Genomic DNA, 23,012 nt, shown 5'->3' on the forward strand with positions numbered 1-23,012 from the left:
TTGCCAACATTTTCAAGAAAGCCATTTTATTTTTTAAACTTTAATAATAGTAAAACATAAAAAAATAAAGATTCATGAAAAGAATGGACATCCAATGACACTGATGCATTTACATTCATTTTTGTTATTTATTCGATAAAATCTTGAAATACTCAGATCACAAAAATACTTTTTTCATCAACTGCTCTGTAAAAAGATTTCAAAATCCAACACCTCTTATATGCACAACAATGTAACTCTTTTATTATTATCATCATCATCATCATCATCATCATCATCGTTATCATCATTATTATTATATGGCTTCTTAATTTGTCATATTTAAATAGTTTTTTCAACTGCTTCTGATTGAAGATGGCAGTATTGTGTGATGCACTATTACACTATTATTATTACATGAAAAATATTCTATGAATTACTGTCAGTAAATAGGTGTCACATCAGTAAGTTGTACTGGAATAAACCACAGAAAAATGTAATGGAATCTTAAAATATCAATAGATATAACAAAGACTTAAGTAATAACCACATTAACCAGACTCTGAATATACAAATTATGTATATATGTATATATACAAAACATGTATGAAATTATGTATGATTCATTACCACTGGTTATGTAAGTACATCAAAACAATCAAAGCACAAGTCTAATTAGTTTGAATGACAAGAGAGATGATCAGAGGGACACAGTTTTTACCACCATCATTAGTACAGGAACTAAAGATCAGATAGAGTTTCTCAGTGAAGTTACGAGTTAGTAAAGTTAGTGAAGTTAAGATAAGAGTTGCAGCATCTACATCATAAAAGGAGACCAGACCCTCCTCATAATCCACAAACACCCCCACCTTCTGAGGCTTCAACTTCAGAGAGAGGAGGACAGGAGGGCCAGTAAGAGCTTTGTTCTCATTTCCATTCCTCAACCATATGATTTGTCCCTTCCTGTTGATTGACTCTGGCCATTCCTAAATCCCACTCAGTCTTCCCTTTAACCTGAACTCTACAGTAAAATCTGCCTGAAGAGAAACTTTGCTCCTAAAACTCAGCGACAACAGGAAAATCTTTCTGGATTGTCTGGGAGATTCTTCTTCACATCACCACAAGTGACTTGTTTCCCATCATCAGATAGGATGAGAGCTGCATGTGCTGTTTCAGGATCAAGAGTCACATCCACTGCAAACTGCTGGACCCTCTTCAATTCAACATCAGCACACAGTTTCTCCATCTCTTTACTGAGTGTCTCCTCCAGCTGAGCCACAGCTCTCCTCACAGTCCCCTCATATGATGAGTGAACTCTGACCTTTGTCCAGTCTTTGGTGGGTGGAGCAGGGTTCAGGGATGGGAAACTTTGGAGGAACTGGAGGTGGTCTTCAGTTTGTGAGAGCTGCTCCACTTCAGCACTTCTCTTCATCAGCTCAGAGATTTCCTCTTCCAGCTCTTTGATGAAGCCTTCAGCCTGTTTCTCTGTTGTTTTCTGCTTCTCTTCAATCATGTCAATGAGCTGAGCCAGACCTCTCTCAACAGACTGGATCAGAGCAGTGAAGACCTGCACACTGGCTGCTGTCTCTCTGTCTGCATCTTCCTTGCTGAGCTTCACTATTTGATCTGCTGAATCTTCAGTGGTCTCTCCTGGATCATCTTCTGAATTCCAGCCTCTGTTTTCCCCAGTGCAACCTTCTTCCCCTCATATTCTTCTATCACAGGAGCAAAATGATGAAATATGTGACTAGACTCAGTGCAGAACTAACAAACACATATCTGGTCAGTCTTGCAGAACAGCTCCAGAGGTCGATCATGCTTCTTACACATTCTGTCTTCCAGGTTCTCCACAGGATCAATCAGCTTATGTCTTTTCAGGCCTGGGATTCTCTGATGATGCTCCAGGTGAGTCTCACAGTAGGAGGTCAGACACACCAGGCAGGACTTCACAGCCTTCAGTTTAGTTTCAGTGCAGATGTCACAGAGTACTTCTCCTGTGTTGGTACATTGTTGCTTTGAGTAGTTGCTGGTTTTCTTCCCAGCTGACTGTCTGAACTGAGCAGCCATCTAAGATATTAATGTGTTGATTTGCAGTTCAGGTCTCATGTTGAAAATCTTTTTACACATGGGACAATTATTTTGGACATTAATATTCCAGTGTTCTGTGATGCAGGTCTTGCAGAAGTTGTGTCCACATGGTATGGTGACTGGATCAATGAACACATCCAGACAGATGGAACATAGAAACTGATCTTCAAAGAGGAAACTGCTGGCTGCTGCCTTGTCTAGAAACAGAAAACCAAATGACATAATTCTAAAATTATATTTGATTAATAAACGATCAAAGTGGAATCATCTCAGTAATGAGAATAAATTTCAGTAGGTGTTTCAATGTTTGAAGTAATGACATTGAACTTGGCTTCTTCTTAACTTACTACTTTAAATACTTACATTACAGATCTTCAAGAAAACACAGTTGGTAAAACACAGTAACACAAGGCTTAATATTAAAATTGGATATCGGGAGGGCCTTTTTGCTCCTGCAGGCAAAACCACTGCAGACTTATAACAAGCAAGACAAAGAAAAAATAACACTGAGCAGAAACTGACTGAAGACACACATCTTCAATACTGATCAAAGCAAGTGCAGATTATCCACAGGCACTCTGTTCAGGTGAAACCAGCCAAACTAAAGAAAACACAGCCATGCTGCCATCATGTGGCCATCTGAGCCTACTGCATTAGAAATCTGACTTTTTCTTTTAGTGTTAACCTTAAAATATTAACATATATTCATTTTGAAAAAAGTAGGAGGAATATTTGTTATGTTAACTCTATGTATTTAGTTTATTTTGTCATATTTCTATATGTCTGTGATTGGTGACTGTCATGTTGCACTACATATTTTTCTCATATAAGATTCATTCTGTATTTCCTTCTGGTCACACTAAACCTTATTCAGCTAATGCTTTGATGAAGACCATGCTAATATAAACACGTTGGCCATATTTACAACAGATTTTCAATTATTCAACACTCTTTTTTCTAACTCTGACAAAGTTAAACTGCACTTCACTGAAACCTTTTCTATTGTAAAGGAAAACAGGTAAATCTCCACTATGGATACAACTCTACCTTCTGACGTTGTTCTCTTTTTAAACACACTTAATATTATTAACTGTACTCACCTGTGTGCAAGTCTGCAACGTATGAAGGTACGCTGGTGAAGGATGAATAGACTTTTGTCTTCTGTAGTGAAATTGTTTCGGTTCACTTTCATTTCTGGGGTGTGACTGTGAAACACTCCTCCTCTTTCTTCCAGTGTTGCTCTACTTCTCACACACACACACACATTACTGATGTGTGGATTCATCATTCACTTTTCATACTAAATGTCTCATAGGCAACAGCAGGTTTGTATAGTGATTAGAGAGAGAGAGAGAGCTCAATGTGTATTTTAACACAAATACACATTGTCAGGTATTGTCAAGTATCACTTACTGTATCTTGATGGACAGCAAACACATTTATTAGAGTTTTGAACTCTCCGATACAAAATTTACTGAGCTGTCTCATTATTTGAAGAGTAGAAAATAAGAAAAGTAAAAGAGAAAACAAAATAAGACACACAGTCCAGACAGTATTTGGACAGTTACATATTTTTTTGTTTTTCAGGCTCTGTGCTCCAGCACATTCAATTTGAAATAAAATAATGGATACTACATTGAAGTGCCAACTCTCAGCTTTAATTTGAGTAGGTTTACATAAATATAGAAAGAACTGTGTGGGAGATACAGCCTTCTTAACACATAGTGCCCAAATTGCAACGGTTTGTAAGTAATTAGACACTACTAAATGTTTCTTGTGCAGCTGGGTGTTGTTTCAGTGTGACCATGCAAATGAAGGTGATAATAATGAGACTGAAAAAAATCTATCAAAGAGAAATCAAAAGTAGTTGGTTTGGAAAGAATCAACAGTTGGTTTCATTCTAAAGGTGAACACAGGAAAATGAGCTGGTAGACTGAGGAGCAGAAGACTTGTGGATAAATGGAAAATCATTTGCATGTTGAATAAAAAGCCCTTTATAACTGCACAGCAAGTCAAGAATGCTCTTGAGGATGTAGGCAGGCATGTTTCCTCATCAACGATCAAGAGAAGACTTCATGACCATAACTCAGAGAATTCACCACAAGATGCAAATCCCTGGTAAGCCTCAAAAGCAGAAAGGCCACAAAAACATACAAAAAGAAAGTGAAAGAGCTCTGGAACAAAGTTCCATGGACCAATGAAATAAAAATCAACCTTTATCAAAATGATGGAATGAAGAAAGTGTGGAGAAAAAGAGGAACAGCTCATGAGCCAAAACCGAGCAGATCATCTGTCAAACATGGCAGTGCTTCTATTATGGCTTGGGCATGTATGCCTGCCAATGGAAGTGGCAATTTGGCATTTATTGAAGATTTCACTGCTGACAGAAGCAACAGAATGAATACAGAGGTATACTGGAGAATTCTGTGTTCTCACATTCAGACAAATACATCAAAACTCACTGGGGCACATTTCATTATTCAGCAGGACAACAATCCTAAACATACAGCCAAAGCGACCAAAGAGCAGAAACAGGGGTACAGGAAAGAAGCTAATAGGCTGGGGAAAACAATGGGAAAAGGGCAAGGCTAACAAGGCTGATGTAGGGCAGGTGTGGAGAGAAAGTGTGAAGGGAAAGGCAGAACAGACACAGGAAGAAAAACCCCAAGCAGCAGAAAACCAAGAAACCAGAAAACACAATCCTCTTCATAATTAACAGACATGCATGAACCCATCTAAGAATATACATGAATATAAACTAAATACACAAGTACACTATAAGATGCAAACTCTCTTATTTACAATTTAATGATGATGCAGTTCTTAGGTGACACACAGAGGCTGTAAATACAAATTACTCAAATCTACAGAAACAAATGTTAAACTCTTTAGTCACATTTCACCACAAGTGTGAAAGCAAACTTCAATGTCCTGTACAAGGGCCTCAGTCCAGTATAACAAATAAGGAAAAAGTCTGAGAGCATTTGGTGGATTGGTGGATAATGGCAACTATAGACAGAGATAGACAGGATCATGACAGTATATCCACATATCTTAGTCCAAGATCAAAATAAAACCTTATTAAAAGCAAGCGATCCCTGTATGGGTGTACACAGGATGAGAGAATGACATTCTGTTAAATTGAAAGCACAAATTATTAAATCAAGAGCACTAAATATTAAATTGAGGGCACAAATTACAAAATTGAGAGCACAAATTATTGAATCAAGATCCTCCCGGGCTCCATACCTTAAAAACACTCATGTCTTTCAAACTCCACCCCTATTTTAATGCAGGTTATTAAAGTTTAGTTTCCAAGCCCAAGCTAAGGCAACCTAGAAGACATCACTATGACATCACCAGAGTTATTATTTTCAGACTTTGGAGCTACAGAGGACACTATACAAATTAATGTTGTTCAGTTTAATTAGCTGGAAAGTGTCATATTAATTAAGTCCAAGTCTATGTCTATATCTATATCTAAGTCAGTGTCATTTTTATGAGAACTGTCAATAACTAACTACCTATCTGAATGGAAATCACTGCTAATCCTGCTGCTCTCCTCTATAGACAACTCCACTGCTGCAAGAGAAACTCCCCTGTCTGAAGGAGGAGATGAAGAGAATGAATAGACAGAGGAAGAGATGATGGAAGGGAGAGGAATCTGGAAAAAAAGAAGACAGGAAGTATGGAAATACTGTAACACTATTTGAGATATAGGCTAACCATAGAGACCACAGGGTACAGGAACCCACTCACACAGACTGTCATGGTCACAGGTTGTCCTGTTGATTTGTTGCTGAGTCAGGTCTTAAGAGGCCAGTATACTCTGGCAAAACTGCCTGTCATATGGTTGAATAGCTTAGAGAATCCACCCCCCACACCTTTCTGACAGGAGGCTATTCTGAATTAGGAGGCTATTTCTGTTACTTCCCCAAATCAATGTCTCTCGTTAACTCTTTTTTCATTGTTTACTCAACTATTTCAGTCACTTCTCTTGTGAGCAACCAAATGCAACATTGCGCATGCCTTCTAGGAAAGCTTGTTGATTAAACTATATTACATCTTTCTCTATCCTTGATGACTGACTTTTCACTCTGTTTTTAAGTTTAGCTATTTAGAACAACTAGAAACATTTGATTTTCAATGTGGTTGAACACCACATTGTATGAACTAGTTCTGATATAGTATAAACAAACCCTTATCTACCATGAGCTGGTCAGAGGGCAGACACTTAAAAAAAGAGAAGAGAATGAGAGGAGGAGGAAGGAGACACCAATGCAAGACAGTTTGTGTGCAACAGGTAACAAGGAACTCCTTTGTCAAAACTGTGATCAACAGTGATTAATAACCCTTCCTGAAGTATTATTGTTTAGTTTCTGTTTGCACCTGAAACCAACACCAAGCTCAGTGCACAGTTGGCAATGAACCAGAAGACCAGGTGGGCCCCAAACATGCAACAAGTGATGCTGCAGCAGATGAGTTGAGCTCATCTGGGTTCAGGTATGCTTGCATCCTTTCTTGTTCGTTAGCAACCAAAGGATTTAGTAAATGTTATGGCCTGTTAGTAGTTGGTATAGCTATAATGTTTAATGGAAATTAAATAATCCCCAAATAATCCATTTCTCCAGTACTACCTATGCCGTGACACAGACATATCTCAATTTGAACAGTAAAAACCTTTTACTACATGAAATATCAGCGAGGACCCTCCCACACAGAGCACAACTTCTTGTCAGTAAGGAGGAGGATGGACAGAGAGAGAGGTGCAGGTCTGGGGGAAACGGTGGATACAATAAGCAGATGATGAGAATCCCAGATGAGGATGATGAGAATTAAGGAGGAAATTCACATCTTACCCCAGAGACCATCTTTGAACAGAGATACAAATGTAATTTAATTCATCTGCATAGCTAAATACCATTGATGGTAAATGAGAAAATCTGTTGTCTTTCGGGTGAATTGATCTATTAACATTCAGATATTTTAGCTCCTCACTGAGTATCTCTATTGTGCTAAAATAATAAAGGCAGAACAACATCCACCCATTTTCTTCCATAGCTGCTCCCTGTTCTGTCTTTTAATAAATAAATATAAATTTCTGCATCAAAAACTCACCTTATTGCCTTCCTCTCAATCCTCCTGAGAATCAAACAGCAGACAGAATTTAAATACCTCACAGACACCTCCTCATTCTTACCACTTTGTCTATCTGTCTTCATCTCGTCCTCTTTCGTGACTCTCTCTTTCTGGACTGCACTCTCCTCTAATCATTACTTTCTACCCATCTCTCTCTCTGTCTTTAATGGAAGCTGTAATGGTGTGAAAGGAATGAGAAAGCCTTGTTAGCCTGCAGTCAAAACACAGACAAGTTTTCACCCAAAGTCACAGTCCTCTGTGTGGCAGCAGAACATGTGTTTTTGATGTCTGTGTATGTATGTATCCTGATGAAGGCAATAAGCCAAAAAGCACCTGATAATCTCTTATCAGGTCAAAATAATTTTTCCTACATAATTGCATTGTACATCTTTACAAGCATGTAGGAGTTCCACTGAATTATCACCTAGACCATCATTATGATAGTTAAGCCTGAGAATACACAAATGTAGTGACAGCTTTTTACCAAGTGCTATCTTAGAAATCATCCGTGTCCTTTCCAGATGGGTGAGTAAAGATTTTATTTTGCTGGAATGTGTGTGCTCTATTTCATACATGCTATGCCCTCTCACAGGCCTCGATGCAAGTAGTCTCTGTGCAGACTTCCTGGCCTAAGACCTCCATGTTACCCACCCTGATGCCAATCCTGCTTCACCCATTCCCCTGGTGACAACACACATCTTAAGGGAAGATCAAGATTAGAGATGGGTATTGGATCATGCCTTGGGAGGTCACACACACAAGTGCATCATAGTTGTAAGACCAGCTTTCCTAACCGGGAATCGAACCCGGGCCGCAGCAGTGAGAGTGCCCAATCCTAGCCACTAGACCATCAGGCAGCCGCTTACCCCCAACTGGAGGAAACAGACCTGGATCAAACAATCGTCACCCTCTCCAAAACTTTGCCTTTTTTGTCTCAGTGACTGAACTTTCTAATAAGCAGGCAATTCATCGTATTTTAAATAGCCCTTATGTGTGACAGCCCACTTGTTTGGGCTTGATGACAACCACACTAGACTTGATAATTCCCTGATTTTACACAAACAGACAGATTAGGTCATGTTAGATCAAAACTTGTGCTCGTAGAAAAGACCTTTCACAGGGTTCGTATCTAGCGGCAGTCCTGCTTAACATGTTTGTGGCTGATATTTTCATGCGTACTAGTTATGGTTGCTCTCATATTCACAGCAGCCTGTTTAATCCAATTGGGCTGGCACTGTAAACATGGTCCTTTAAAATCTGTAATGTTGCCTCAACCCTTTGAAAAGCGGAGGGGAGGTAGTTGTGGCCGAGTGGTCAAGGCGATGGACTAGAAATCCATTGGGGTTTCCCCGCGCAGGTTCGAATCCTGCCAACTACGGAGGCCTCAACCTTTATCCGTTTCTTCCGTGCGTCAGATGGGCGTGCGTTCGTAAGGTGATGAACTGAACCAAAACGTGTGTGCTGCGCGGCTTTTGTAAACTGCTGAAATGGAGGAGGGCAGTGCTTGCAAATGGCATTCTGGACTCACAAATAGTCGACTTTCTGAACTTCAGTGCACGTGCTGTTGCGTCTCCATCATGTGTGCTGGCATTGCAAAGGGGCTTCCCATGGCATTGGTGGTATAGTGGCGAGCATAGCTGCTTCCCAAGCAGTTGACCCGGGTTCGATTGCCGGCCAATGCATGATCTGAAAAGTCTGCAGAACAGTCAGCTTGTCTTCAGGAGCAACGTGAAGCTGTGTTAAATCACTCGCAGTGCGGTCTTTCAAAAGTGTGGAAAACGACGCGAGGCTTGTATGAAAACGGATGTGTTGTGTTTCGGTAAGTACTTGCCACGGTTGTGATGGTGGCTGCTTCCCGCCAAGCTGGTGGGGTTCAAACTCCTGTCCGATCCACAGGGACTCGGGCTCCTCCTAGGCCGCTGATTGCACGCCTTTCACTTTTCAGGGGAAACCTCTATCCATCTTCTGTGTACGTACAGTTTTTCCTCATCAGATGGGGATTGGATGGTCACACACAAGTGCCTCATAGTGGTAAGACCAGCTTTCCTGACCGGGAATCGAGCCTGGGCCGCGGCGGTGAGAGTGCCCAGTACTCGCCACTGGACCATCAGGGAGCCATACACTGATCACCGCCGACAAACTAAACGACTGGCATCGCTATTGTCGCAGCCGACTCACCTCATGCCATTCCTGCGCTCCCTGACCGGGAATCGAACCCGGGCTGCGGCGGTGAGAGCGCCGAATCCTAGCCACTAGACCACCAGGGATCCATGAGCGTGGGGAGGGATGGAGCAAAAAGTAAATCAGATCACCCACTTCCAAATTTGGCTTGTTTGACTAAATTACTTGCGCGGCTATACAGGCAACCGACTCATCCTATGCCACGCCAGCATTCCCTGACCGGGAATCGAACCCGGGCCGCGGCGGTGAAAGCGCCGAATCCTAGCCACTAGACCATCAGGGAACGTCTTGCCTATACCTGGAGGAAACAAAAGTGTTTCAAACAATTGTCATCCTTTCCAAAAGTTTGCCCTTTCTGTCTCGGTGACTGAACCTTCCAATAAACAGGCAATTCATCTTACTTTAAATGAGATAAAGTGCTGTGCCGCGTTCATCACGTGTGCTGGCATCGCAATGGGGCTTTTCATGGCATCTGTGGTGTCGTGGCGGGCATAGCTGCTTCCCAAGCAGTTGACCGGCCGGGGTTCGATTCCCGGCCAACGCGCGATCTGAAAAGTCTGCTGCACCGTCGGGTCGTACTCCGAGTAACGTGAAGTTCTTTTAAATCAGTTGTAGTACAGTGTTTGAAAATTGTGGAAAACGCTGCCAGGCTTGTCATGAAAATCCACAGGTTGTGTTTCAGTAAATACCTGCCGCAGTTATGATGGTGGCTGCTTCCCGCCAAGCGGCTCGGGTTCAAACTCCTGGCCAATCACAGGAACTGGGGCTTCACGTAGGTCGCTGATTACACGTCTTTCACTTTTCAGGGGAAACCTCTATCCATCTTCCGTGCGCTTACAGTTATTCCTCATCAGGGTCACTGGGGTGGATCAGAGACGGGTACTGAATCCCGCCTTGGGAGAAATTGAGAGAAGCAGGCTCTGTGGAGATAACAGGTGCATCATAGTGGTAAGACCAGCTTCCCTGACTGGGAATACAGCCCCGGTCCGCGGCGGCGAGAGTGCCAAATACTAGCCACCAGAGCGTTTGGGAGCCGCGAAGGTGAGAAAGGATGACGCAAAAGGAAATCAAACACTGATCACCCTCGACAAAATTGGGCTGGTTTGATTAAAATTACTGGCATCGCTACATAGGCAGCCAACTCACGTCATGCCTCCTCAGCTTTCCCTGACCGGGAATCGAACCCGGGCCGCGGCGGTGAGAGCGCCGAATCCTAGCCACTAGACCATCAGGGAGCCGCTTACCCCCAACTGGAGGAAACAGACCTGGATCAAACAATTGTCACCCTCTCCCAAACTTTGCCTTTTTTGTCTCAGTGACTGAGCTCTCTAATAAGCAGGCCATTCATCGTATTTTAAATAGCCCTTATGTGTGACAACCCACTTGATTGGGCTTGATGACAAACTGTATTCTCTCTGCTGTGAACGACAAGAAGCACTCGCAGGCTCTTTGCGTCAAGCTATCAACCACACTAGATTTGAGAATTCCCTGATTTTACACAAACAGACAGATTAGGTCATGTCAGATCAAAACTCGTGCTCGTGGAAAAGACCTTTCACAGGGTTCAAATCTAGCGGCAGTCCTGCTTAACATGTTTGTGGCTGATATTTTCATGCGTACAAGTTATGGTTGCTCTCATATTCACAGCAGCCTGTTTAATCCAATTGGGCTGGCACTGTAAACATGGTCCTTTAAAATCTGTAATGTTGCCTCAACCCTTTGAAAAGCGGAGGGGAGGTAGTTGTGGCCGAGTGGTCAAGGCGATGGACTAGAAATCCATTGGGGTTTCCCCGCGCAGGTTCGAATCCTGCCAACTACGGAGGCCTCAACCTTTATCCGTTCCTTCCGTCAGATGGGCGTGCGTTCTTAAGGTGATGAACTGAACCAAAACGTGTGTGCTGCGCGGCTTTTGAAAACTGCTGAAATGGAGGAGGGCAGTGCTTGCAAATGGCATTCTGGACTCACAAATAGTCGACTTTCTGAACTTCAGTGCACGTGCTGTTGCGTCTCCATCATGTGTGCTGGCATTGCAAAGGGGCTTCCCATGGCATTGGTGGTATAGTGGCGAGCATAGCTGCTTCCCAAGCAGTTGACCCGGGTTCGATTCCCAGCCAATGCATGATCTGAAAAGTCTGCAGAACAGTCAGCTTGTCTTCAGGAGCAACGTGAAGCTGTGTTAAATCACTCGCAGTGCGGTCTTTCAAAAGTGTGGAAAACGACGCGAGGCTTGTATGAAAACGGACGTGTTGTGTTTCGGTAAGTACTTGCCACGGTTGTGATGGTGGCTGCTTCCCGCCAAGCTGATGGGGTTCAAACTCCTGTCCGATCCACAGGGACTCGGGCTCCTCCTAGGTCGCTGATTGCACGCCTTTCACTTTTCAGGGGAAACCTCTATCCATCTTCTGTGTGCGTACAGTTATTCCTCATCAGATGGGGATTGGATGGTCACACACAAGTGCCTCATAGTGGTAAGACCAGCTTTCCTGACCGGGAATCGAGCCCGGGCCGCGGCGGTGAGAGTGCTCAGTACTCGCCACTAGACCATCAGGGAGCCATACACCGATCACCGGCGACAAACTAAACGACTGGCATCGCTATTGTCGCAGCCAACTCACGTCATGCCTCCTCAGCTTTCCCTGACCGGGAATCGAACCCGGGCCGAGGCGGTGAGAGCGCCGAATCCTAGCCACTAGACCATCAGGGAGCCGCTTACCCCCAACTGGAGGAAACAGACCTGGATCAAACAATTGTCACCCTCTCCCAAACTTTGCCTTTTTTGTCTCAGTGACTGAGCTCTCTAATAAGCAGGCCATTCATCGTATTTTAAATAGCCCTTATGTGTGACAGCCCACTTGATTGGGCTTGATGACAAACTGTATTCTCTCTGCTGTGAACGACAAGAAGCACTCGCAGGCTCTTTGCGTCAAGCTATCAACCACACTAGATTTGAGAATTCCCTGATTTTACACAAACAGACAGATTAGGTCATGTCAGATCAAAACTTGTGCTCGTGGAAAAGACCTTTCACAGGGTTCAAATCTAGCGGCAGTCCTGCTTAACATGTTTGTGGCTGATATTTTCATGCGTACAAGTTATGGTTGCTCTCATATTCACAGCAGCCTGTTTAATCCAATTGGGCTGGCACTGTAAACATGGTCCTTTAAAATCTGTAATGTTGCCTCAACCCTTTGAAAAGCGGAGGGGAGGTAGTTGTGGCCGAGTGGTCAAGGCGATGGACTAGAAATCCATTGGGGTTTCCCCGCGCAGGTTCGAATCCTGCCAACTACGGAGGCCTCAACCTTTATCCGTTCCTTCCGTCATCAGTGCTTTAGATGGGCGTGCGTTCTTAAGGTGATGAACTGAACCAAAACGTGTGTGCTGCGTGGCTTTTGAAAACTGCTGAAATGGAGGAGGGCAGTGCTTGCAAATGGCATTCTGGACTCGCAAATAGTCGACTTTCTGAACTTCAGTGCACGTGCTGTTGCGTCTCCATCATGTGTGCTGGCATTGCAAAGGGGCTTCCCGTGGTATAGTGGCGAGCATAGCTGCTTCCCAAGCAGTTGACCCGGGTTCGATTCCCGGCCAATGCATGATCTGAAAAGTCTGCAGAACAGTCAGCTTGTCTTCAGGAGCAACGTGAAGCTGTGTTAAATCACTCGCAGTGCGGTCTTTCAAAAGTGTGGAAAACGACGCGAGGCTTGTATGAAAACGGACGTGTTGTGTTTCGGTAAGTACTTGCCACGGTTGTGATGGTGGCTGCTTCCCGCCAAGCTGATGGGGTTCAAACTCCTGTCCGATCCACAGGGACTCGGGCTCCTCCTAGGTCGCTGATTGCACGCCTTTCACTTTTCAGGGGAAACCTCTATCCATCTTCTGTGTGCGTACAGTTATTCCTCATCAGATGGGGATTGGATGGTCACACACAAGTGCCTCATAGTGGTAAGACCAGCTTTCCTGACCGGGAATCGAGCCCGGGCCGCGGCGGTGAGAGTGCCCAGTACTCGCCACTGGACCATCAGGGAGCCATACACCGATCACCGGCGACAAACTAAACGACTGGCATCGCTATTGTCGCAGCCAACTCACGTCATGCCTCCTCAGCTTTCCCTGACCGGGAATCGAACCCGGGCCGCGGCGTTGAGAGCGCCGAATCCTAGCCACTAGACCATCAGGGAGCTGCTTACCCCCAACTGGAGGAAACAGACCTGGATCAAACAATTGTCACCCTCTCCCAAACTTTGCCTTTTTTGTCTCAGTGACTGAGCTCTCTAATAAGCAGGCCATTCATCGTATTTTAAATAGCCCTTATGTGTGACAGCCCACTTGATTGGGCTTGATGACAAACTGTATTCTCTCTGCTGTGAACGACAAGAAGCACTCGCAGGCTCTTTGCGTCAAGCTATCAACCACACTAGATTTGAGAATTCCCTGATTTTACACAAACAGACAGATTAGGTCATGTCAGATCAAAACTTGTGCTCGTGGAAAAGACCTTTCACAGGGTTCAAATCTAGCGGCAGTCCTGCTTAACATGTTTGTGGCTAATATTTTCATGCGTACAAGTTATGGTTGCTCTCATATTCACAGCAGCCTGTTTAATCCAATTGGGCTGGCACTGTAAACATGGTCCTTTAAAATCTGTAATGTTGCCTCAACCCTTTGAAAAGCGGAGGGGAGGTAGTTGTGGCCGAGTGGTCAAGGCGATGGACTAGAAATCCATTGGGGTTTCCCCGCGCAGGTTCGAATCCTGCCAACTACGGAGGCCTCAACCTTTATCCGTTCCTTCCGTCATCAGTGCGTCAGATGGGCGTGCGTTCTTAAGGTGATGAACTGAACCAAAACGTGTGTGCTGCGCGGCTTTTGAAAACTGCTGAAATGGAGGAGGGCAGTGCTTGCAAATGGCAATCTGGACTCGCAAATAGTCGACTTTCTGAACTTCAGTGCACGTGCTGTTGCGTCTCCATCATGTGTGCTGGCATTGCAAAGGGGCTTCCCGTGGTATAGTGGCGAGCATAGCTGCTTCCCAAGCAGTTGACCCGGGTTCGATTCCCGGCCAATGCATGATCTGAAAAGTCTGCAGAACAGTCAGCTTGTCTTCAGGAGCAACGTGAAGCTGTGTTAAATCACTTGCAGTGCGGTCTATCAAAAGTGTGGAAAACGACGCGAGGCTTGTATGAAAACGGACGTGTTGTGTTTCGGTAAGTACTTGCCACGGTTGTGATGGTGGCTGCTTCCCGCCAAGCTGATGGGGTTCAAACTCCTGGCCAATCCACAGGGACTCGGGCTCCTCCTAGGTCGCTGATTGCATGCCTTTCACTTTTCAGGGGAAACCTCTATCCATCTTCTGTGTGCGTACAGTTATTCCTCATCAGATGGGGATTGGATGGTCACACACAAGTGCCTCATAGTGGTAAGACCAGCTTTCCTGACCGGGAATCGAGCCCGGGCCGCGGCGGTGAGAGTGCCCAGTACTCGCCACTGGACCATCAGGGAGCCATACACCGATCACCGGCGACAAACTAAACGACTGGCATCGCTATTGTCGCTATTCCCTGACCGGGAATCGAACCCGGGCCGCGGCGGTGAGAGCGCCGAATCCTAGCCACTAGACCACCAGGGATCCATGAGCGTGGGGAGGGATGGAGCAAAAAGTAAATCAAACACTGATCACCCACTTCCAAATTTGGCTTGTTTGACTAAATTACTTGCGCGGCTATACAGGCAACCGACTCATCCTATGCCACGCCAGCATTCCCTGACCGGGAATCGAACCCGGGCCGCGGCGGTGAAAGCGCCGAATCCTAGCCACTAGACCATCAGGGAACGTCTTGCCTATACCTGGAGGAAACAAAAGTGATTCAAACAATTGTCATCCTTTCCAAAAGTTTGCCCTTTCTGTCTCGGTGACTGAACCTTCCAATAAACAGGCAATTCATCTTACTTTAAATGAGATGAAGTGCTGTGCCGCGTTCATCACGTGTGCTGGCATCGCAATGGGGCTTTTCATGGCATCTGTGGTGTCGTGGCGGGCATAGCTGCTTCCCAAGCAGTTGACCGGCCGGGGTTCGATTCCCGGCCAACGCGCGATCTGAAAAGTCTGCTGCACCGTCGGGTCGTACTCCGAGTAACGTGAAGTTCTTTTAAATCAGTTGTAGTACAGTGTTTGAAAATTGTGGAAAACGCTGCCAGGCTTGTCATGAAAATCCACAGGTTGTGTTTCAGTAAATACCTGCCGCAGTTATGATGGTGGCTGCTTCCCGCCAAGCGGCTCGGGTTCAAACTCCTGGCCAATCACAGGAACTGGGGCTTCACGTAGGTCGCTGATTACGCGTCTTTCACTTCTCAGGGGAAACCTCTATCCATCTTCCGTGCGCTTACAGTTATTCCTCATCAGGGTCACTGGGGTGGATCAGAGACGGGTACTGAATCCCGCCTTGGGAGAAATTGAGAGAAGCAGGCTCTGTGGAGATAACAGGTGCATCATAGTGGTAAGACCAGCTTCCCTGACTGGGAATACAGCCCCGGTCCGCGGCGGCGAGAGTGCCAAATACTAGCCACCAGAGCGTTTGGGAGCCGCGAAGGTGAGAAAGGATGACGCAAAAGGAAATCAAACACTGATCACCCTCGACAAAATTGGGCTGGTTTGATTAAAATTACTGGCATCGCTATATAGGCAGCCAACTCACGTCATGCCTCCTCAGCTTTCCCTGACCGGGAATCGAACCCGGGCCGCGGCGGTGAGAGCGCCGAATCCTAGCCACTAGACCATCAGGGAGCCGCTTACCCCCAACTGGAGGAAACAGACCTGGATCAAACAATTGTCACCCTCTCCCAAACTTTGCCTTTTTTGTCTCAGTGACTGAGCTCTCTAATAAGCAGGCCATTCATCGTATTTTAAATAGCCCTTATGTGTGACAGCCCACTTGATTGGGCTTGATGACAAACTGTATTCTCTCTGCTGTGAACGACAAGAAGCACTCGCAGGCTCTTTGCGTCAAGCTATCAACCACACTAGATTTGAGAATTCCCTGATTTTACACAAACAGACAGATTAGGTCATGTCAGATCAAAACTTGTGCTCGTGGAAAAGACCTTTCACAGGGTTCAAATCTAGCGGCAGTCCTGCTTAACATGTTTGTGGCTGATATTTTCATGCGTACAAGTTATGGTTGCTCTCATATTCACAGCAGCCTGTTTAATCCAATTGGGCTGGCACTGTAAACATGGTCCTTTAAAATCTGTAATGTTGCCTCAACCCTTTGAAAAGCGGAGGGGAGGTAGTTGTGGCCGAGTGGTCAAGGCGATGGACTAGAAATCCATTGGGGTTTCCCCGCGCAGGTTCGAATCCTGCCAACTACGGAGGCCTCAACCTTTACCCGTTCCTTCCGTCATCAGTGCATCAGATGGGCGTGCGTTCTTAAGGTGATGAACTGAACCAAAACGTGTGTGCTGCGCGGCTTTTGAAAACTGCTGAAATGGAGGAGGGCAGTGCTTGCAAATGGCATTCTGGACTCACAAATAGTCGACTTTCTGAACTTCAGTGCACGTGCTGTTGCGTCTCCATCATGTGTGCTGGCATTGCAAAGGGGCTTCCCGTGGTATAGTGGCGAGCATAGCTGCTTCCCAAGCAGTTGACCCGGGTTCGATTCCCGGCCAATGCATGATCTGAAAAGTCTGCAGAACAGTCAGCTTGTCTTCAGGAGCAACGTGAAGCTGTGTTAAATCACTCGCAGTGCGGTCTTTCAAAAGTGTGGAAAACGACGCGAGGCTTGTATGAAAATGGACGTGTTGTGTTTCGGTAAGTACTTGCCACGGTTGTGATGGTGGCTGCTTCCCGCCAAGCTGATGGGGTTCAAACTCCTGGCCAATCCACAGGGACTCGGGCTCCTCCTAGGTCGCTGATTGCACACCTTTCACTTTTCAGGGGAAACCTCTATCCATCTTCTGTGTGCGTACAGTTATTCCTCATCAGATGGGGATTGGATGGTCACACACAAGTGCCTCATAGTGGTAAGACCAGCTTTCCTGACCGGGAATCGAGCCCGGGCCGCGGCGGTGAGAGTGCCCAGTACTCGCCACTGGACCATCAGGGAGCCATACACTGATCACCGCCGACAAACTAAACGACTGGCATCGCTATTGTCGCAGCCGACTCACCTCATGCCATTCCTGCGTTCCCTGACCGGGAATCAAACCCGGGCCGCGGCGGTGAGAGTGCCGAATCCTAGCCACTAGACCATCAGGGAGCCGCTTACCCCCAACTGGAGGAAACAGACCTGGATCAAACAATTGTCACCCTCTCCCAAACTTTGCCTTTTTTGTCTCAGTGACTGAGCTCTCTAATAAGCAGGCCATTCATCGTATTTTAAATAGCCCTTATGTGTGACAGCCCACTTGATTGGGCTTGATGACAAACTGTATTCTCTCTGCTGTGAACGACAAGAAGCACTCGCAGGCTCTTTGCGTCAAGCTATCAACCACACTAGATTTGAGAATTCCCTGATTTTACACAAACAGACAGATTAGGTCATGTCAGATCAAAACTTGTGCTCGTGGAAAAGACCTTTCACAGGGTTCAAATCTAGCGGCAGTCCTGCTTAACATGTTTGTGGCTGATATTTTCATGCGTACAAGTTATGGTTGCTCTCATATTCACAGCAGCCTGTTTAATCCAATTGGGCTGGCACTGTAAACATGGTCCTTTAAAATCTGTAATGTTGCCTCAACCCTTTGAAAAGCGGAGGGGAGGTAGTTGTGGCCGAGTGGTCAAGGCGATGGACTAGAAATCCATTGGGGTTTCCCCGCGCAGGTTCGAATCCTGCCAACTACGGAGGCCTCAACCTTTATCCGTTCCTTCCGTCATCAGTGCGTCAGATGGGCGTGCGTTCTTAAGGTGATGAACTGAACCAAAACGTGTGTGCTGCGCGGCTTTTGAAAACTGCTGAAATGGAGGAGGGCAGTGCTTGCAAATGGCATTCTGGACTCACAAATAGTCGACTTTCTGAACTTCAGTGCACGTGCTGTTGCGTCTCCATCATGTGTGCTGGCATTGCAAAGGGGCTTCCCATGGCATTGGTGGTATAGTGGCGAGCATAGCTGCTTCCCAAGCAGTTGACCCGGGTTCGATTCCCGGCCAATGCATGATCTGAAAAGTCTGCAGAACAGTCAGCTTGTCTTCAGGAGCAACGTGAAGCTGTGTTAAATCACTCGCGGTGCGGTCTTTCAAAAGTGTGGAAAACGACGCGAGGCTTGTATGAAAACGGACGTGTTGTGTTTCGGTAAGTACTTGCCACGGTTGTGATGGTGGCTGCTTCCCGCCAAGCTGATGGGGTTCAAACTCCTGTCCGATCCACAGGGACTCGGGCTCCTCCTAGGTCGCTGATTGCACGCCTTTCACTTTTCAGGGGAAACCTCTATCCATCTTCTGTGTGCGTACAGTTATTCCTCATCAGATGGGGATTGGATGGTCACACACAAGTGCCTCATAGTGGCAAGACCAGCTTTCCTGACCGGGAATCGAGCCCGGGCCGCGGCGGTGAGAGTGCCCAGTACTCGCCACTGGACCATCAGGGAGCCATACACCGATCACCGGCGACAAACTAAACGACTGGCATCGCTATTGTCGCTATTCCCTGACCGGGAATCGAACCCGGGCCGCGGCGGTGAGAGCGCCGAATCCTAGCCACTAGACCACCAGGGATCCATGAGCGTGGGGAGGGATGGAGCAAAAAGTAAATCAAACACTGATCACCCACTTCCAAATTTGGCTTGTTTGACTAAATTACTTGCGCGGCTATACAGGCAACCGACTCATCCTATGCCACGCCAGCATTCCCTGACCGGGAATCGAACCCGGGCCGCGGCGGTGAAAGCGCCGAATCCTAGCCACTAGACCATCAGGGAACGTCTTGCCTATACCTGGAGGAAACAAAAGTGATTCAAACAATTGTCATCCTTTCCAAAAGTTTGCCCTTTCTGTCTCGGTGACTGAACCTTCCAATAAACAGGCAATTCATCTTACTTTAAATGAGATGAAGTGCTGTGCCGCGTTCATCACGTGTGCTGGCATCGCAATGGGGCTTTTCATGGCATCTGTGGTGTCGTGGCGGGCATAGCTGCTTCCCAAGCAGTTGACCGGCCGGGGTTCGATTCCCGGCCAACGCGCGATCTGAAAAGTCTGCTGCACCGTCGGGTCGTACTCCGAGTAACGTGAAGTTCTTTTAAATCAGTTGTAGTACAGTGTTTGAAAATTGTGGAAAACGCTGCCAGGCTTGTCATGAAAATCCACAGGTTGTGTTTCAGTAAATACCTGCCGCAGTTATGATGGTGGCTGCTTCCCGCCAAGCGGCTCGGGTTCAAACTCCTGGCCAATCACAGGAACTGGGGCTTCACGTAGGTCGCTGATTACGCGTCTTTCACTTCTCAGGGGAAACCTCTATCCATCTTCCGTGCGCTTACAGTTATTCCTCATCAGGGTCACTGGGGTGGATCAGAGACGGGTACTGAATCCCGCCTTGGGAGAAATTGAGAGAAGCAGGCTCTGTGGAGATAACAGGTGCATCATAGTGGTAAGACCAGCTTCCCTGACTGGGAATACAGCCCCGGTCCGCGGCGGCGAGAGTGCCAAATACTAGCCACCAGAGCGTTTGGGAGCCGCGAAGGTGAGAAAGGATGACGCAAAAGGAAATCAAACACTGATCACCCTCGACAAAATTGGGCTGGTTTGATTAAAATTACTGGCATCGCTATATAGGCAGCCAACTCACGTCATGCCTCCTCAGCTTTCCCTGACCGGGAATCGAACCCGGGCCGCGGCGGTGAGAGCGCCGAATCCTAGCCACTAGACCATCAGGGAGCCGCTTACCCCCAACTGGAGGAAACAGACCTGGATCAAACAATTGTCACCCTCTCCCAAACTTTGCCTTTTTTGTCTCAGTGACTGAGCTCTCTAATAAGCAGGCCATTCATCGTATTTTAAATAGCCCTTATGTGTGACAGCCCACTTGATTGGGCTTGATGACAAACTGTATTCTCTCTGCTGTGAACGACAAGAAGCACTCGCAGGCTCTTTGCGTCAAGCTATCAACCACACTAGATTTGAGAATTCCCTGATTTTACACAAACAGACAGATTAGGTCATGTCAGATCAAAACTTGTGCTCGTGGAAAAGACCTTTCACAGGGTTCAAATCTAGCGGCAGTCCTGCTTAACATGTTTGTGGCTGATATTTTCATGCGTACAAGTTATGGTTGCTCTCATATTCACAGCAGCCTGTTTAATCCAATTGGGCTGGCACTGTAAACATGGTCCTTTAAAATCTGTAATGTTGCCTCAACCCTTTGAAAAGCGGAGGGGAGGTAGTTGTGGCCGAGTGGTCAAGGCGATGGACTAGAAATCCATTGGGGTTTCCCCGCGCAGGTTCGAATCCTGCCAACTACGGAGGCCTCAACCTTTACCCGTTCCTTCCGTCATCAGTGCATCAGATGGGCGTGCGTTCTTAAGGTGATGAACTGAACCAAAACGTGTGTGCTGCGCGGCTTTTGAAAACTGCTGAAATGGAGGAGGGCAGTGCTTGCAAATGGCATTCTGGACTCACAAATAGTCGACTTTCTGAACTTCAGTGCACGTGCTGTTGCGTCTCCATCATGTGTGCTGGCATTGCAAAGGGGCTTCCCGTGGTATAGTGGCGAGCATAGCTGCTTCCCAAGCAGTTGACCCGGGTTCGATTCCCGGCCAATGCATGATCTGAAAAGTCTGCAGAACAGTCAGCTTGTCTTCAGGAGCAACGTGAAGCTGTGTTAAATCACTCGCAGTGCGGTCTTTCAAAAGTGTTGAAAACGACGCGAGGCTTGTATGAAAATGGACGTGTTGTGTTTCGGTAAGTACTTGCCACGGTTGTGATGGTGGCTGCTTCCCGCCAAGCTGATGGGGTTCAAACTCCTGGCCAATCCACAGGGACTCGGGCTCCTCCTAGGTCGCTGATTGCACACCTTTCACTTTTCAGGGGAAACCTCTATCCATCTTCTGTGTGCGTACAGTTATTCCTCATCAGATGGGGATTGGATGGTCACACACAAGTGCCTCATAGTGGTAAGACCAGCTTTCCTGACCGGGAATCGAGCCCGGGCCGCGGCGGTGAGAGTGCCCAGTACTCGCCACTGGACCATCAGGGAGCCATACACTGATCACCGCCGACAAACTAAACGACTGGCATCGCTATTGTCGCAGCCGACTCACCTCATGCCATTCCTGCGTTCCCTGACCGGGAATCAAACCCGGGCCGCGGCGGTGAGAGCGCCGAATCCTAGCCACTAGACCATCAGGGAGCCGCTTACCCCCAACTGGAGGAAACAGACCTGGATCAAACAATTGTCACCCTCTCCCAAACTTTGCCTTTTTTGTCTCAGTGACTGAGCTCTCTAATAAGCAGGCCATTCATCGTATTTTAAATAGCCCTTATGTGTGACAGCCCACTTGATTGGGCTTGATGACAAACTGTATTCTCTCTGCTGTGAACGACAAGAAGCACTCGCAGGCTCTTTGCGTCAAGCTATCAACCACACTAGATTTGAGAATTCCCTGATTTTACACAAACAGACAGATTAGGTCATGTCAGATCAAAACTTGTGCTCGTGGAAAAGACCTTTCACAGGGTTCAAATCTAGCGGCAGTCCTGCTTAACATGTTTGTGGCTGATATTTTCATGCGTACAAGTTATGGTTGCTCTCATATTCACAGCAGCCTGTTTAATCCAATTGGGCTGGCACTGTAAACATGGTCCTTTAAAATCTGTAATGTTGCCTCAACCCTTTGAAAAGCGGAGGGGAGGTAGTTGTGGCCGAGTGGTCAAGGCGATGGACTAGAAATCCATTGGGGTTTCCCCGCGCAGGTTCGAATCCTGCCAACTACGGAGGCCTCAACCTTTATCCGTTCCTTCCGTCATCAGTGCGTCAGATGGGCGTGCGTTCTTAAGGTGATGAACTGAACCAAAACGTGTGTGCTGCGCGGCTTTTGAAAACTGCTGAAATGGAGGAGGGCAGTGCTTGCAAATGGCATTCTGGACTCACAAATAGTCGACTTTCTGAACTTCAGTGCACGTGCTGTTGCGTCTCCATCATGTGTGCTGGCATTGCAAAGGGGCTTCCCATGGCATTGGTGGTATAGTGGCGAGCATAGCTACTTCCCAAGCAGTTGACCCGGGTTCGATTCCCAGCCAATGCATGATCTGAAAAGTCTGCAGAACAGTCAGCTTGTCTTCAGGAGCAACGTGAAGCTGTGTTAAATCACTCGCAGTGCGGTCTTTCAAAAGTGTGGAAAACGACGCGAGGCTTGTATGAAAACGGACGTGTTGTGTTTCGGTAAGTACTTGCCACGGTTGTGATGGTGGCTGCTTCCCGCCAAGCTGATGGGGTTCAAACTCATGGCCAATCCACAGGGACTCGGGCTCCTCCTAGGTCGCTGATTGCACGCCTTTCACTTTTCAGGGGAAACCTCTATCCATCTTCTGTGTGCGTACAGTTATTCCTCATCAGATGGGGATTGGATGGTCACACACAAGTGCCTCATAGTGGTAAGACCAGCTTTCCTGACCGGGAATCGAGCCCGGGCCGCGGCGGTGAGAGTGC

General features: G+C 46.6%; 24 non-coding genes across 24 annotated transcripts; 11 read left to right on the forward strand and 13 right to left on the reverse strand.

Moving 5' to 3' along the window:
- The first annotated feature begins 8,502 nt into the window (after positions 1–8,502).
- On the forward strand, positions 8,503–8,584 carry trnas-aga (transfer RNA serine (anticodon AGA)). Its single transcript has one exon. It is a non-coding gene; the product is annotated as a tRNA-Ser (tRNA).
- Positions 8,585–8,816: 232 nt separating this feature from the next.
- trnag-ccc (transfer RNA glycine (anticodon CCC)) lies at positions 8,817–8,888 on the forward strand. The gene has a single exon. It is a non-coding gene; the product is annotated as a tRNA-Gly (tRNA).
- A 513-nt stretch (positions 8,889–9,401) lies between these two features.
- trnae-cuc (transfer RNA glutamic acid (anticodon CUC)) lies at positions 9,402–9,473 on the reverse strand. The gene has a single exon. It is a non-coding gene; the product is annotated as a tRNA-Glu (tRNA).
- Positions 9,474–9,598: 125 nt separating this feature from the next.
- Positions 9,599–9,670, reverse strand: trnae-uuc (transfer RNA glutamic acid (anticodon UUC)). The gene has a single exon. It is a non-coding gene; the product is annotated as a tRNA-Glu (tRNA).
- Positions 9,671–10,550: 880 nt separating this feature from the next.
- trnae-cuc (transfer RNA glutamic acid (anticodon CUC)) lies at positions 10,551–10,622 on the reverse strand. The gene has a single exon. It is a non-coding gene; the product is annotated as a tRNA-Glu (tRNA).
- A 502-nt stretch (positions 10,623–11,124) lies between these two features.
- trnas-aga (transfer RNA serine (anticodon AGA)) lies at positions 11,125–11,206 on the forward strand. Its single transcript has one exon. It is a non-coding gene; the product is annotated as a tRNA-Ser (tRNA).
- A 228-nt stretch (positions 11,207–11,434) lies between these two features.
- On the forward strand, positions 11,435–11,506 carry trnag-ccc (transfer RNA glycine (anticodon CCC)). The gene has a single exon. It is a non-coding gene; the product is annotated as a tRNA-Gly (tRNA).
- Positions 11,507–12,019: 513 nt separating this feature from the next.
- On the reverse strand, positions 12,020–12,091 carry trnae-cuc (transfer RNA glutamic acid (anticodon CUC)). The gene has a single exon. It is a non-coding gene; the product is annotated as a tRNA-Glu (tRNA).
- A 502-nt stretch (positions 12,092–12,593) lies between these two features.
- On the forward strand, positions 12,594–12,675 carry trnas-aga (transfer RNA serine (anticodon AGA)). The gene has a single exon. It is a non-coding gene; the product is annotated as a tRNA-Ser (tRNA).
- An 815-nt stretch (positions 12,676–13,490) lies between these two features.
- trnae-cuc (transfer RNA glutamic acid (anticodon CUC)) lies at positions 13,491–13,562 on the reverse strand. The gene has a single exon. It is a non-coding gene; the product is annotated as a tRNA-Glu (tRNA).
- Positions 13,563–14,064: 502 nt separating this feature from the next.
- trnas-aga (transfer RNA serine (anticodon AGA)) lies at positions 14,065–14,146 on the forward strand. The gene has a single exon. It is a non-coding gene; the product is annotated as a tRNA-Ser (tRNA).
- Positions 14,147–14,935: 789 nt separating this feature from the next.
- Positions 14,936–15,007, reverse strand: trnae-cuc (transfer RNA glutamic acid (anticodon CUC)). Its single transcript has one exon. It is a non-coding gene; the product is annotated as a tRNA-Glu (tRNA).
- A 131-nt stretch (positions 15,008–15,138) lies between these two features.
- trnae-uuc (transfer RNA glutamic acid (anticodon UUC)) lies at positions 15,139–15,210 on the reverse strand. The gene has a single exon. It is a non-coding gene; the product is annotated as a tRNA-Glu (tRNA).
- An 880-nt stretch (positions 15,211–16,090) lies between these two features.
- trnae-cuc (transfer RNA glutamic acid (anticodon CUC)) lies at positions 16,091–16,162 on the reverse strand. Its single transcript has one exon. It is a non-coding gene; the product is annotated as a tRNA-Glu (tRNA).
- Positions 16,163–16,664: 502 nt separating this feature from the next.
- Positions 16,665–16,746, forward strand: trnas-aga (transfer RNA serine (anticodon AGA)). The gene has a single exon. It is a non-coding gene; the product is annotated as a tRNA-Ser (tRNA).
- An 815-nt stretch (positions 16,747–17,561) lies between these two features.
- Positions 17,562–17,633, reverse strand: trnae-cuc (transfer RNA glutamic acid (anticodon CUC)). The gene has a single exon. It is a non-coding gene; the product is annotated as a tRNA-Glu (tRNA).
- A 502-nt stretch (positions 17,634–18,135) lies between these two features.
- On the forward strand, positions 18,136–18,217 carry trnas-aga (transfer RNA serine (anticodon AGA)). Its single transcript has one exon. It is a non-coding gene; the product is annotated as a tRNA-Ser (tRNA).
- Positions 18,218–18,456: 239 nt separating this feature from the next.
- On the forward strand, positions 18,457–18,528 carry trnag-ccc (transfer RNA glycine (anticodon CCC)). Its single transcript has one exon. It is a non-coding gene; the product is annotated as a tRNA-Gly (tRNA).
- A 487-nt stretch (positions 18,529–19,015) lies between these two features.
- Positions 19,016–19,087, reverse strand: trnae-cuc (transfer RNA glutamic acid (anticodon CUC)). The gene has a single exon. It is a non-coding gene; the product is annotated as a tRNA-Glu (tRNA).
- A 131-nt stretch (positions 19,088–19,218) lies between these two features.
- On the reverse strand, positions 19,219–19,290 carry trnae-uuc (transfer RNA glutamic acid (anticodon UUC)). Its single transcript has one exon. It is a non-coding gene; the product is annotated as a tRNA-Glu (tRNA).
- Positions 19,291–20,170: 880 nt separating this feature from the next.
- On the reverse strand, positions 20,171–20,242 carry trnae-cuc (transfer RNA glutamic acid (anticodon CUC)). The gene has a single exon. It is a non-coding gene; the product is annotated as a tRNA-Glu (tRNA).
- Positions 20,243–20,744: 502 nt separating this feature from the next.
- On the forward strand, positions 20,745–20,826 carry trnas-aga (transfer RNA serine (anticodon AGA)). The gene has a single exon. It is a non-coding gene; the product is annotated as a tRNA-Ser (tRNA).
- Positions 20,827–21,641: 815 nt separating this feature from the next.
- Positions 21,642–21,713, reverse strand: trnae-cuc (transfer RNA glutamic acid (anticodon CUC)). Its single transcript has one exon. It is a non-coding gene; the product is annotated as a tRNA-Glu (tRNA).
- Positions 21,714–22,215: 502 nt separating this feature from the next.
- On the forward strand, positions 22,216–22,297 carry trnas-aga (transfer RNA serine (anticodon AGA)). The gene has a single exon. It is a non-coding gene; the product is annotated as a tRNA-Ser (tRNA).
- The last annotated feature ends 715 nt before the right edge of the window (positions 22,298–23,012 follow it).

This window comes from Thunnus thynnus, chromosome 23 (genome assembly GCF_963924715.1).
Source record: "Thunnus thynnus chromosome 23, fThuThy2.1, whole genome shotgun sequence".
NCBI classification, from domain to species: Eukaryota; Metazoa; Chordata; class Actinopteri; order Scombriformes; family Scombridae; genus Thunnus; species Thunnus thynnus.